Source organism: Pinus tabuliformis, chromosome J, assembly GCF_031772625.1.
Source record: "Pinus tabuliformis cultivar Carrire ecotype Pingquan chromosome J, CPIR1, whole genome shotgun sequence".
Classification (NCBI taxonomy): Eukaryota; Viridiplantae; Streptophyta; class Pinopsida; order Pinales; family Pinaceae; genus Pinus; species Pinus tabuliformis.
This window is the reverse complement of record NC_142295.1, coordinates 383,217,299-383,231,033: the sequence shown is the minus strand read 5'-3', so window position 1 is coordinate 383,231,033 and position 13,735 is coordinate 383,217,299. Positions and strand designations below refer to the sequence as shown.

General features: G+C 37.8%; 1 long non-coding RNA gene across 1 annotated transcript; it reads left to right on the top strand.

Moving 5' to 3' along the window:
* Positions 1-11,096: 11,096 nt before the first annotated feature.
* On the top strand, positions 11,097-12,821 carry LOC149227373 (uncharacterized). Its single transcript, XR_016247786.1, has 3 exons — positions 11,097-11,718; positions 11,815-11,932; positions 12,133-12,821. It is a non-coding gene; the product is annotated as an uncharacterized LOC149227373 (long non-coding RNA).
* The last annotated feature ends 914 nt before the right edge of the window (positions 12,822-13,735 follow it).

Below are 13,735 nucleotides of genomic sequence, written 5' to 3'. Positions count from 1 at the left end.
ACATTAAGGATAGGGGAAGGTGTATGAACATCAGGATGCAAGTTTTGCTAATGATTTGACCATTCAAGAGAAATTGCCTTCAAAACCCTAGGAGAGGGAAATGAACCTTGCCTAGGCGCAACTGAAGCATGAACAAGGTGTAAAATGACCCAATGGAATTTGACATGATGATGGAAACCCTTTGAATGATGATACACTCAGCTGAATGATGACATGGACTGCCATTTGGACAACTTTGAAAAGATTGAAAACAAACCCTAGACCTAATGCCTAGTGACCAAATTTTGCTTGAAGACTCTTTGAAATGACAAAATTTGACCTTGACACCTTAAAATCACTTTGTAAGAGCATATTTGATCACTGGAGGAAGGCTACAAAGGCTGACACTAACAATCTCCTTCTCTGATTCTTATTTGATGATATCCACTCTTCAGATCTATTTTAGTAAAATACTTTGATCCACTCAGACAATCCATCAAATCATCCATGTGTGGAAAAGGAAATCTATACCTGATTGTGATCTTGTTTATGGCTTTGGAATCTGTGCACATACGCCATTCACCTCCTTTAGTTGGACTAAGTACTGTTGGTACAGCACATGGACTAAGACTCTCTCTGATTAGTCCCTTATCCACCAGTTCTTGCACTTGTCTTCCAACTTCTGCATTTTGTTGAGGAGTTAATCTGTACACTGCTTTATTTGACAAACTCGCTCCTAGTATTAGATCAATATGATGACTAATACTCCTGATCGGTGGCAATGCATTTGGAAATTCATCCACAATAATATCAGTGAAATCATTTAACAGAGTTTTGATTTCTTCAAGTAAATCATCTAATTTTGTGGAAGTTAAAATTACCTTCGGTCTCCCTATGACAACAAAATGCATTTCTTCACCTTTTCCAATCTCTTGCAACAATTCCTTTCCGCTCATCAGCATAACACTATTTCTCGGTGCTCCTTTATTAGTGTCATCCTTCAATGGCAATAATGTATGTTTATTTCCATCCTTCTCCAGAGTATAAGTGTTTTTTCTCCCATCATGAATAGCTTTCCGATCAAACTGCCACGGTCTTCCCAGCAATACATGGCATACATCCATTGGCATTACATCGCATAATATTACATCCTTATACATACCAATCTGTATTTCAACCTTGCATTGTTCTGTCACAATAATCTGATGTCCCTTTTGCAACCACGACACTTTGTAAGGGTTAGGGTGTACTATCTTCGCTAGTCCAAGCTTATCCACCATCTCTGTAGAAACAAGGTTATCAGTGCTTCCACTGTCAATTATTACTTTACAACACTTACCTTTGGATTCACAGGTAGTTCTGAATAAACTCTTCCTCTACGCTAGTTCTTCAATCTCTTTCTCAATCTTAAGCAATGTCCTTCTCAACAACAGGGATTCTCCTACTTCAAGGGGTTCTTCCTTCTCCATAAGTCAAGGTGTTTCTGGCTTTGCCTCATCCACATTCGCATTACTCTGACTTGCTGGTTTATTATGAGGACAGTCACACGACACATGTCCCCATTCTCCACATGTGTAGCACTGAATATCTCTTCCTCAACCTCTTCCTCTAGGTGCAAATCTTCCTCTATTAAAATCCCCTCTCTATGGTGATCCGCTACTTGAATTGCCTACTTCATGCTGATGTTGCTCTCCCCTTGGTTTGGTAGTTCCTCTACCTCTTACTGAGCTTCTTCCTCTATTCCTCTGATTCTGTTTTCTCAACATCTTCTCTTTTGCCTTCAAAATCGCTTGATAGGCATCCTCAATAGTCTTCAGACTTAACAGGCTAATCTCATCTTGTATGTCATATCTTAAGCCATTGATATATCTAGCTACCTTCTCTATGTCATCCTCTGCATGTCCTGCTCTAATAATCAATCTATAAAACTCTTATGTGTATTCTTTTACAGACATTCCTTTTTGCCTTAAATTCTGCAACTGTTTAAAAAGATTTAACTGATAATCTTTAGGCATAAATTTGGCTTTCATCTTACTCACCATTTTGTCCCATTACTTGATCTTGGACTTTCCTTTCCTTGATTTGGATGTTTGAGCTCATTCCACCAAATAGCTGCATGAGCCTTTAATCTCGTAATAGCAAATTTCACCTTCTTCTTGTCATCAACTTCCTCTTCATAGTCAAATATTTGTCTAATGACCTGATCCAATCCATTAGCTCTTCTGCATTGAGACTCCCTTCATACGTAGTAATTTCCACCTTTGGTTTTCCTCCTACTTTCGCCAACGTCTTAATAACTCTGGTAGTTTCATTTTCCTCCTCTTCTTCTTCCTCAGAAGATTCTTCTTTAGCACTGTGATCCAGATTTAAACAGGAACGCAATAAATTATAGAGATAACCATAAACACAGATATGCAGCGGAAATAATACTTCATTTCATTAATGAAAAATACTGAAATATTATTACAAACAGAAATGGAAATAAACCAGCTAGGGTGATGGTAGCTTATCTCTGAGAAGAGATGTGGCGGCTACATGCCTCTGAAATATGTTACAATGAGGCTCGATGGCCTGTTTATTGTTGAGAAACAATGGAAAACCCTAAACATCCAAAAACCTAACCCTAGAGGATGAAACGCCAAACTATGGGCCCCGTTTGGGTAAATTGGTACATCAACTAACTTTGGCATCCGATCTCCATTTGACGCGTACAATGGCTCGTTAGAAAGATCTCTTCGAGGACTATAACTTTGGGTAGAGCAATATTGGTCTATAACCCATGTTGTTCTCAGTTTTCCCAAAAAACATCGTTTAGGGCCTCAAAATGGCTCCAGAAGTTCAGGACACGAAAAACTGCTAAAAATAGTAAATTGTGCTACAATTAAGGAAACTGAAAAACTGAAAGAAACAATGGTGGGGGTCCAAGTGGACTTGGCGAGTGGCCACCAATATCCACCTGGATCATTCCCCCCCCCCCTTAGGAAGCAATGGTCCCCATTGCGTTGAGTTCCTCCCTGAGATGAGGAAGCTTCTGCTGAGCTGGGTCCCTGGTGAGCTGTTCTGCAATCTCTGTTGTGTCCAGTAATGGTGGGAAGCATGGTCGACGACAGTCCACATTGAACACTCGATGCAAGCGAAGGAATGGGGGAATGTTGTGCTCCAAAGCATTGTTTCCCATAGCCTTGGTAATGGTGTAAGGACCATGTCAGAGTGGTCAGAGCTTCAGATGGGTTCTTGCAAGGCGTTCTTTCTGTAGATGCAACCAGACTTTGTTGCCCACCTGAAACTTGTGTCATACCCCTGTGGGTGAGGAGAAGTTGTTTCTGTGTTCTTTCATGATGGTATCCCTTTGCTATTGCTGCTGCATGGAGGAACCCTTCACGGGGGTCATGGATGTGGCAATGATCTTCCCCTTACTTTGGGAGCGAACCAAACAGAAAATGAATTTCCTAGTCTAGGAGATGAGCTCGCTGCCTTTCTTAGCAGCGATCAAAGAGGTGGTGGTAGGTGGGGCTACCTCCTGTATCCTGTATAATGAATTACCCAAAGAAATAATAATAGCGCGAGGCCTTAACTCATACACAACATGTCGCCTCCACAAGTATGGCTAGCCTAATAATACATCACAAACATCTAGAGGTGTAACATCACATAATGCCTCGTCTGTGAAGGGTTTGATGTTGTAGGGAAGGCGGCATTGCTGGCGAACTCGGAGATCTCGTCCTTGGTGAAGCCACCCGATATTGTACGGTTGTGGGTGTGGTGTAGTTGGTAGGCCCAACCGCTTCATGACCTCTACTGAAATGAGGTTCATTTGGCTGCCACTATCGACAATGAATTGCAGCGGCGAACCCTTCACCCACAATTGTGAGTGGAAAAGTCGCCCCCCCTCCTCTAGATCTTCGGGCTCATTCTTCTGGATCTTGGTGGTGGAAACAGTGGTGCTGGGCTCTGCATCAATGATCTACTTCCCTTTTCCATTCCCCTTGTCGGGTTCTAATTCAGGGTCAGAACATGCATCTGATTCGGAATCCTTCAACTCAGCCACCAGAGATTACTTGGTCCGACACTCACTTATGTTATGAGTGGGGCTCTTGTGGAACTCACACCACTTTCCTGTGTCCTTCTTCAACTTCGTGGTGTTGTTCTTTTCTTGCGGCTTCGACGGGTTGTCTTGGGCCACCCGATCCAAAGTCTCGCTTCTTTTGTTTCAACTTCTGCTCGATTTTGACAGTGTATCGGTATGCCGCGCTGAGCAAGGAGATGTTCAGGAACTCCATCTCTTCCTGGATGTATCTATGTAGGCAACCACATCATTTGAGTACCAGATGTAGCTTAGAATCTTTGATACCCAACTATGTGCGAAGGGTATGAAAAATGTTGGTGAACTCCGGCACATCTTGATCCCTTCCCTGCCGCAGCGTGTCCACTTTATGTATTTGTCCTCATAGCTTTTGACAGGGTAGTACTGCTCCTTGATGGCATCTCGGAATGAATTACAAGTGGGTGCAACTGAAAATAGTGAGCCTGTGCTTTCATCCTTCTACTCGCAGTAGGTTTTCCACCAGTCCTTGATGTGGTGGGCTACTTTGAGAAGAGCGAAAACAATCTTTTCCCGACTCGAAAATTCATGAACAAAAAGATACCCTTCCAGCAGATTTAACCATTTATCTACGACATCTGCGTCTATTTGACCCTCAAAGATGGGGATTTCAAAGTTAACTTGTACCTTAAAGGGCGTGGCGTTTCCAGAGTAGCTGCTGGAAGCCGATGCGTCGCCTCTGGGTAGCCGCTGAAGGATTTGCGCAAAGTTGTCCATCATCACGTTCCTTTACCGCTCGAGGGCTTCTTCGAGCAAGATTTTGATAGGATCTCCTACCCCCTCATGTTTCTTTTCATCTGCCACGAGAGGCTGTCGGGATTTGCGAGGCTGGTTTTGCAAAGGTTCGACCAGTTCAAGCCCTAACTCCTTATATCCCGACCTTGTTGGGGACATGCAAAGAAAAATAGAGAAAAAGCAAACCGCTCTAATACCACTGATCTAGATTTAAACAGGAACGCATTAAATTACAGAGATAACCATAGACACAGATATGCAGGGGAAATAATACTTCATTTCATTAATGTAAAATACTAAAATATGCTTACAAACATAAATGGAAATAAACCAGCTAGGGCGATGGTAGCTTATCTCTGAGAAGAGATGTGGCGGCTACATGCCTCTGAATTGTGTTACAATGAGGCTCGAAGGCCTATTTATTGTTGAGAAACAATGGAAAATCATAAACATCCAAAAACATAACCCTAGAAGATGAAACGCCAAACTATGGGCCCCGTTTGGGTAAATTGGTACATCAACTTCCCGGGATCGTAACTTTGGCATCTGATCTCCGTTTAACGCGTACAATAGCTCGTTAGAAAGATCTATCCGAGGACTATAACTTTGGGAAGAGAAACATCAATCTATAAGCTATGTTGCTCCCTGTTTTCCCAAAAAACGTCTTTTAGGGCCTCAAAACGGCTCCAGAAGTTCAAGACCCAAAAAACTGTTAAAAATAGTAAATTGTGCTACAATTAAGGAAACTAAAAAACTGAAAGAAACAATGGTGGGGTCTAAGTGGACTTGGCGGGTGGCCACCAATATCCACCTGGATCACACTGTCATCCCCTTCATCAGGTGTTCTTCTCTGAGTAGTCTCAATTGTTTCCATTCTCGCATGCAGACTTCAGATCTCCTCTAGCAGAACTGCATTTGCTTTCGGTCTTCCTCGACCAATGCCAGCTCCTCTCCTTGGCAGCATGTTTACTGTAATCAACCTTAATCTTTGCTTCGATACCACAAATGATGCAGGAAACAATTGTTTCAAGGAAATATCAACAATCGGCCCTGCGTTTGCTATTTCCTTTACTCACTTCACCTCTACTGCAAATCTCTAATTTCCACCCTTTTAAGTAGCCAACACTGATATTTCCCCTTTGTAATTAGAACTGCTTGCGATTCTCTGTAGATCGTAACACATTAGATCCAACGGTACAGATTATATCGCAATCGCAAATCGCTATGGGTAAGCATTCAGGTCTCGGCCCTTACGTACAGAGTGTTGCGATGCGATATAGTCAATGGTCCCACTTCCATTGCATATCGCGCTATTCTGCGGTCGAGGTCCGGTAACATACACAAGACTTCTTGCGATGCGATATTTTGCCATCACACTTCACAATTTCTTAAGGCTGCGGTCCGATCACACTCCACTATTTGTTTGCGATGCGATATGGGTGATCCAACAGTTGGCGAGGTTTCACACTGTTGGTTCGAACTTGGATCAACGACTGAACTTAAGCGGCCTCAACACTGTTAATAACGCTAAAGACCTGCGATTTCCGTTGAACTTTGTGTTTTATAACATAAAACATGAAAATAGAGAAATATTGGTGTTGCCCTGAATATGAATAATCAGAGGTGAAACGAGAGTTTCCCCAGTATCAATATATAAACATACACATGGCATCAATTATTCATTATAAAAAACAGTTACAAAGTCTCGGCCTTTGGCTCTATTACGACGATTAAAAGACCTATGTTTCAATCTAAATCCTTGCTCTATTACTTAACTCCTGCTTCACTCAATCCTCTCTCATCCCTGCCCATCCTTTTACATTACATTTTTCTCCTTTTAATCAATCGAATCCCACTCTAACTACTCAATCCCTATTTTAAACATTCTAATAGTCAAATCTCTATTTTTCAGCTCTATCACACACTTATGGTAACAACTTATCTTTGGATCTAAAATAAGACAATTTATACTTATTATAATAATGAAATACAACTCATTTCTTGAGAGATCCAACCTTCTCAGTAAAAATTGACTTTTGACCACTTAGGTCAATGAAATTCAACTTGTTTAGCCACAACATGTGAACAGACTTTCACATTGTTGGCTAAGTCCAGATGCTCCTGCATCATCAACTAAGGTAACACCGTGGAATTTCTTGAATATATTTCTCTGTCCATACTTTTATATATGCCACATATTCAATCCAAATATCTTAAGAAATAATATGACGTTTATATTATATAAGATGTATATTTTATTCTAGCATAGGATATGGAGTAAGTTTGAATCTTGAGATCAAACCTAGAAGTGCCTAATTCATCCATTTTATTTGGTTTCTTCTTTGCACCAGTGATTTGGGTTGTCATGAGAGTCCTCCCCTTATGAATTCCATTGTTGTTGAAAAACAACCGCATATAAACATGAGGGAGACTTTAGCGTGAAATGGGTATTTATCTCATGAGTTTATTCTGGCGAATTTTCACACTTTCAAAGCTTGCATATGTGCTAAAAATCATAGGTAAACACAGACTTGGAAGAGAACTCAAAGTTGTTATGTAGTTACTGAATCTAATTCCAATCTTAGAGGTACAAAACTCGATTCCATAGAAATGGAGATCTCAACAAGTTAAAAATCAGTTTATGGATTATTGAAGACTTAAATTGATAGCTTCAATAATACTAAAGCATTCAAAGCATTCATTATTGCAATGAGAATATATCAGATACACCAACCTTATTTATGCATTCAAAAGCAACATCTAACAAATATATTTAGCATCTAGCTTTTAGTGTTTTACTAGAAATGCATGAAGCATTATATAAACAGAGTGTGGCCTTTTGAAAAATCTATTCAATGCTTTTACTTGTGTAAAAAATAGACCGACATATCAATATAGGAATCAGGATTATAACTATGTTACCATAAATGAAATGGGAGTTTTTGTTTCAAGAAGAAAACAGAATAACATGGAAAACATCATTTTGTATTATCGTTCTGGTTTATCCATCCAAGAAACCAATTTCTCTAGAAATGGATGGCTTCTTGAAACCGTTTTTTGAGAAATATGATCTTATTTCTCCTTAAACTAGTTCATTTCTCCCGTGTCTCCAATTGATTCCATTTTTAACTTGCACATAAATTTAATAGATTTAGATTGTATATTGATAAGTTCACGTCTGGAGTTTTAGTAAACAATAATTAAATAGTACATGAATTTTGTTTGAAGATTTATTTTTGATGATTACAACAATATATTGATCAAGTTATTTCATAAACTCAAAATAAATCTTGATCCAAGGTTTACTAAATTATCATCTAGGTTTTCTAAAATCCTATTAGAGGTTGTCAATTAAGAGCCTAAATACCATAAATTATAACCCCTTTCTATAAGAGCTTTTGCGACTGAAACTTCCATGGTGTGAAACCCTTTCATGTCTTCCATCTCATGTGGTGGACTCAATGCCAATAAAATCATTATTGAATACTCTATCCAATGTTATAACATTTTCACACTTCTAGTCTCATATGATGTTTTAAATGTATTTTCTTTTAAACTTATATTTCAAAAAAAATCCCATTAGTATGATATCGTTCAAAGAAAAAATAACAGTATAAAAACTATACAACGAAATAATTATAAAACATATGTGTTCTATTAGGATGTTTCCACTTCAAAAGCGTATTTTAGTTTTTCAATTTAAGTAAGCAAGAGGAAAAAATTATGTTGGGAACATGAAGGTGTATAAAATGAGATTTAAATATTAATTTATCGCCTTCAAAAAATAATAGAAATGATTTCACCAAAAAAGATCTTTTAAAAGATAGGTGGAATAAACTACATCTTGTATAGATAGAGCTCATTTTATTTTATTTTTTGAAAAATATGCATTAAGCACTAAATTAATTAATGAGAACAAGTCACTGGTTAATTTTTTCCAAAAGACTACAGAGAAAAACATATAATTAAATGCAAAGTTGACACATAACACACACACATATGTTAGAAAGATAACATAATTTATTACAAATTTATTTTTAATTACATTTCAAAATTCACAAGGTGTATATGAGTTTTGAGGGCTTCAATTTAAAAAATATGTAAAATGTCAAATTTTCATTGCCACATGTTACTAAGAAGTGGGATACATCTTAGTGGATTCACCCTCTTGCATTACAATTAGGGAACATATTTTATATGCCTTTTTTTATCAATGATAGTACAAGGAATCCTAAACTTGGACTTCACCATCAACAACTTTGTCGAAGGGAGGGATAGTGGTAGGGGATTTAAGAACAAGCCTAGGGAGGGTTAACAACTAACAGATATTGAGAATTGTCTCCTATCTTATTTTACAAAGTTGCCATCAACAAGAAGAATGAGTAGATGATCACATTGCATGTCAAAAGTGTTGATGGCGCTTCCACCTACACAAGCAACGAGAAAATCTATTTGACTATTGAGCACACAGTAAATTGTTATGACGATGTAAATGAGATTGCAATAATCCTAAACCATAAGATGACACATGTTTGGAAGTGGAGCAACAATAATGCTTATATGTTATCAAATTAATTAAATTCATCATGGATTGTGCTTTCCTCATCCATAATCTCACCCCTTCAAACTATGTTAATCCCAATAATAATAATAATAATAGAAGATTGAATTATGAACACAATGTCACTAATTACTTTCTCTAGGGCTATGACACTTCTCTTTGACTCTGTTGCCAACATGAATTCAATCATTGTGGGATGGATGACACTTGGGATTCTTCAATGATCTCATAGGTCAAATTGTTAATAAAGTAAATCCAACAACCCTAAGGGATAATGGTCCCAATAATGATAATAGATTGAACTATGGCTACAATGTCACTAACTACTTTCTTTAGTACTATGACACACTTAGTTTTGACTTCCTTGCCAACATGAACTTTAATGTTGTGAGTTGGATGGAACTAGACATCATTCCATGATTTCATAGGTCAAATTGTTGATAAAGTAAATCCAATAGCCCTAAGGGATACTAATCCAAATAATAATAAAACTATGGCTACAATGTCACTAACTACTTTTTCTAGTACTACGGCACTTAACTTTCGCTTCATTGCAAACTTAAATTTAAACGGTCTGAAATGGACAAAACTTGAGGTTCTTCAATAATCTCATAGGTCAGATTGTTGATATAGTAAATCCAATAGCCTAGTAAACCATGACAAGTTTGAATTGACACTAAAAGTCATCATTTATCGAGCAAATACACTTTTTATATTCCTAAATTCATACACATTATATATCTCTTTGTGGTCAACTTCACTCACCATATAGAAAAAATTGAAACTAACTCCATTGTTAAATTAAAAATATTTTACCTACCTATAAAATGCCTCCTATTCTCACCCCTCTCCATAAAATTTAAACCAATACCATAATAAAAACTAAATCCCACGAAAACTAACACATTTACTAACCATAAATATTTCCTAAGCATCTTTTATATATATATAGAGACAAACAATAGATTTATATTTGGGACTTATCAACCTTCTTTCCAAAGCATTGATTACCTATTGTTACCTCTTTTGGCGTGCTTCATAATCATCCAGGATTATGAATGCTTTTTAAATTTGTACTCTACATCCAATGGGTTGTATGGATGACGCTAATTCTCTACTATGTAAGTCTTTTTTAACGAGAGGGAGTAGACATTCTTGCGTAGTGGCTGGTAGGCTATAGGCCTAGTGGAGCCGAGCTTTTTGGCGGAATTCGTAGTGGCTGGTAGGCTATAGACCTAGTGGAGCCCAACTTTTTGGCGGAATTCGTACAGGAGATTTTTCAGAAGTTTTTTTGGTGGGTTTTTCTAGTCAAATTTTTCTAAAATCCTGAGTAATTTATTGAAATCGCAAGGTTGATAAGTAATTTCTGCACAATCAAAGCGTCCTAGTGATTTTTCAGGTTAAAAAACCATTTTAAATAATACAAATCAAGATTTAACCTCAATTTTTTCTGCCAAAAATCTCCAAAAAATCACACTAAAGACAATTCCCTTTTACCAATATTAATACCAAGTAAATTGCTTTCATGACCATTTGCCCCAACGAACCATGTTGGTAGTTGGGTCATTGGATAGATTACTGTGCTAAGAATATTAATTGCAAAAGCAAAACTAGTAGTTGGCGTTCAGGGAGTCATGGTCAGCACTATTGGTTCAGAAAGGACCACATCACAATTCACAAGCTGTCGAGCACTAAGCACGTGTCTGTTCGCAACCAACCCCAAGAATCTTTATGTGGTGGGATGTCTCAGGTTCAAGGCGTAGGTCAAGATTGCTGCGTGCAGTTCCAGCTAATCAGCGATCGTATGTATGTTGAGCTTAGCTTCATTTATCTTGTTATCTAGATCTTTACCTGCCTCGGCTTCATCCTCTTTGCATTTGCATGTCTGTCTATGTCTGAGCTTCATCTTTCTGTTCATCAATGGCAACCGATCTCCATCACAATATCAAAACTTTTTCCCTCTTTACTTCTTCGGCCTCCTAGTCAGTCCCTGTTACCACATTTTCACACAGCACGTGGTCTGGATGTCAAGAACATGTTATATTTACACTTTCAGCGTGGCTTCGTACCATGTGTATCATCGGTGGTCCGGAGGTCAAGAACATTTCACCCTCTTATCTTTAATCATCTGGCAGATAATAGATTGCGAGTTGGAAATGGTGGAAGCCGATGTTCAAACAGCATCCGTTCATATTGCCATTTTATATGCAAACAATGAGCAATTCACTTGGTGCTTGGATGAACTCGACCTTGTCGTGCAGTCAAGGGGTTAACATTCTTCCGATCTTTTCAGATTCAAGCCACATCCAGCCTGTATATCTGGAAAAACTACACATTACTGGTAAGTGAATCTATGAATCTCTCTGTATACTGTTTGTTTTTTCATTAAAAAAAAAATAAGGTACAGAAATATGAGGTTTCCAAATTTAAATTACAGATGCCAATCCACCACAAAGATCTTGGGAGAAATATTGCAGAGGACAAATGGATGCTCTGTAGTCGTTTGCAGCAGACGACCAACACAGATTGAAGTTTTCTTGGAGCTATCGTCTTGTGTAAGTGCTTCAATCATTTCAAACTTTGTCTTCTATTGAAAATGAATATTTCAAGTTTGTTTATGCCAAGCGTGATAGATCTGCCTGGTGTATATTTTTCCTCTTGAATTAGTAGATAATGAAGAATGATAGATCTGTACACTTCTCAAGTTTGTTGAAGGGCAGAATGATAAATCTGTATATTTTTCTTCAATGAATAGGTAATAAGCGAAGTTCCCGGAGGTCAATACATACATATCTGGGATTCGTTCAAAAATATTATAACAGGAAAGATCAGGGATCAGGTCCTCGTGTCTGTCTGACGCCTCTATTCACTGTTTCCCAATTTTGAGTTATGAGGAACTGACATCTTGTTGCAACCAAAGACTGGGGTTACTACATCTTATAATCCCTTGTCTTCCCGGATTCATGTGGAGAAATTCAGTGTTACAAGTGAGTGGGAGGAAATTACAATCATTGTGGCAGCATGAATTTATGGTAGACAAAGGTATCTTGCTTCAGCTACTATCTTTTTAAGTTGTGCCAACAATTCCATGGGAGGTGGAATTCTTGATCAGTTGTGCCAACAATTGAATGAAAACCTCTGCTGAAGATGGCAGTGCTGTGTTACAAAGAACACAGAAAAAAGAGCAGTTTCGATTGTTTAAGTTATGACGAGCGTTGAGATTGATTAATCCTTGTCAAAATAGTACAGTAGCACAGCGTAGTCTAGCGAAAGCAGCAGTGTCTAGCGCTTATGTAATGCTGATCGTTGAGATTGTTTCATGGTTGTAAAAATAGTACAGGTACAGGCACCGAATCGGTAGTTTTATTATGTTTTATTTGTAATAGTAAAGTGATGGCTTATTGGGTATGATAAAGAGAGATGTTGCCAAGTTTGTTGTGGATATTTGCTTTCAATTTGTGGTTTGCTTTCATATTCTTGATAGGTTAGTGGTGATGACATGGTATCAGAGGTATCAGGTGGAGACATTAAGATGAATTTAACGGACAAGTTTGCAGCTCTGTAGAATAGTTCCAACTTTTGTTACCAGATAATTACTTGGTAAATATAAAAACCTTTTAATTATTTGGTTTCATTTATATTAACAAAATAATTTGTTACTGGCTAGTAGTATAATTGGCAAATTTTATGTTAGCGAGTCTCTATATATAAGTGATTGGAAGTTCAATTTCCGGAACTTGAAAAAATAAAAAATTTATAATTTTCTCGCGTTCCTGTTCGTTGCTGTCTCAAATTGCGGTTCCAATGAACTTCTGGTAACAAAAGAAAACTGTTGGTTGTTCATAATAAACCCCATAAAGAGGGTAACTCTAACATCCAACTGCAAACCCCTCCTTTAGTGGTTTTCAACCGGATCGACCTCATCAAACAGCATCTTTCATAGCATACTCTTGGAAGGGAATAAATCATGCATGTCTGCTTCATAGGCAACCTAGAGCTACAGCTAATCAAAACCCTCTAAATAAATCAAATAACGCGACTTCTTTGAACAAAGAAACCTCTCCAGTTATAGCGCTACTCTCATGAATTGAATTTCTGGTTAGCATAATCACTTCCAAATTCTCATATTGTTCAGAACTACATGTCTTCAATGAGATGTTTCAACCGAGCCACTCTAAAGAACCTGCACATACTTGAGATCACTCTGAATCATCACTTCTTCTTTTGAAATTTGGTTGAATCGTAACTTTCTCTTTTGAAAATTTGTTTTTCTAAATTTAAGCAATCATGCTTAGTGCTCAAGATTGGACCAAAAAATTTATAAAAACTAAATCCTTCCACCTAATTATGTCTTAACG